The sequence below is a fragment of the Corylus avellana genome, chromosome ca8 (assembly GCF_901000735.1).
Source record: "Corylus avellana chromosome ca8, CavTom2PMs-1.0".
Lineage (NCBI taxonomy): Eukaryota > Viridiplantae > Streptophyta > Magnoliopsida > Fagales > Betulaceae > Corylus > Corylus avellana.
This window is the reverse complement of record NC_081548.1, coordinates 14,959,250-14,961,104: the sequence shown is the minus strand read 5'-3', so window position 1 is coordinate 14,961,104 and position 1,855 is coordinate 14,959,250.

Below are 1,855 nucleotides of genomic sequence, written 5' to 3'. Positions count from 1 at the left end.
TCATTCAGCCATTTCGTCAGTCAAAGCCGTTTTGACTAATAGAATAGTGACCACGTGCAATACACGTGATCATTGCCAGCCTTTTTGTATCCAAAATGCCCCCATCTCCTTCAGCGTTCCACAAACAACTTGAATAAAGAATTCTTATGAATAAAGAATTTTATGCACTATTAATGGACCCATTAAACCCTATAAGAATATTGATTACAGAAGCTATGTATTGACCCAAAATACAAAAATATTGATTATAGTTAAAGAGTTAAATTCATTTTCCACAAGTTTGCGTTTGATTATAGTTTAAAACTATCGAGGGAATTTAACCTGTCATGGTCTTGAATATATGAAACTCGGACATTTGAAAAATGCATTTAATTTTTAGGAAAAACTACACTTTACCCCCTCAAAGTTCGTGGCCACCTCCAAAGTTTTAATTTTTGCAATCCATCCCTCAAAGTTTCAATTTTTTGTAATTTGGCCATTCCGTCAGTCAAAGCCGTTTTGACTAATGGAACAGTGATCACGTGCGATACACGTGATCACTGCCGGCATTTTTGCACCCAAAATGCACCCATCTCCTTCAGCGTTCCACAAACAACTTGAATAAAGAATTCTTACGAATAAAGAATTTTATGCACTATTAATGGACCCATTAAACCCTATAAGAATATTGATTATAGAAGCTATGTATTGACCAAAATACAAAAATATTGATTATAGTTAAAGAGTTAAATTCATTTTCCACATGTTTTAGTTTGATTATAGTTTAAAAATATCTAGAGAATTTAACTTGTCATGGTCTTGAATATATGAAATTCGGACATTTGGAAAATGTATTTAATTTTTAGGAAAAAATACAGTTTACCCCCTCAAAGTTTGTTGTCACCTTCAAAGTTTGAAATTTTGCAATTCATCCCTCAAAGTTTCAATTTTTTACAATTCGGCCATTATGTCAGTTAAAGCCGTTTTGACTAATGGAACAGTGATCACGTGCGATACACGTGATCACTGCCAGCATTTTTGTACCCAAAATGCCCCAATCTCCTTTAGCGTTCCACAAACAACTTGAATAAAGAATTCTTACGAATAAAGACTTTTATGCACTATTAATGGACCCATTAAACCCTATAAGAATATTGATTATAGAAGCTATGTATTGACCAAAATACAAAAATATTGATTATAGTTAAAGAGTAAAATTCATTTTCCACATGATTGAGTTTGATTATAGTTTAAAAATATCGAGGGAATTTAACATGTCATGGTGTTGAATATATGAAACTCGAACATTTAGAAAATGCATTTAATTTTGGTACACTTTCCTTCCTCAAAGTTTGTGGCCACCTCCGGAGTTTTAATTTTTGCAATTCATCCCTCAAAGTCTAAATTTTTTGCAATTCGGCCATTCCATTAGTCAAAGTCGTTTTGACTAATGGAACAGTGATCACGTGCTATACACGTGATCACTGCTAGCCTTTTTGTACCCAAAATGCCCCCATCTCCTTCAGTATTCCACAAACAACTTGAATAAAGAATTTTATGCTCTATTAATGGACCCATTAAACCCTATAAGAATATTGATTATAGAAGCTATGTATTGACCAAAATACAAAAATATTGATTATAGTTAAAGAGCTAAATTCATTTTCCACATGTTTGAGTTTGATTATAGTTTAAAAATATCGAGGAAATTTAACCTGTCATGGTCTTGAATAAATGAAACTCGGACATTTGAAAAATGCATTTAATCTTTAGGAAAAACTACACTTTACCTCCTCAAAGTATGTGGCTACCTCCAAAATTTTAATTTTTGCAATCCATCCCCCAAAGTTTCAATTTTTTGTCATTCAGCCATTTC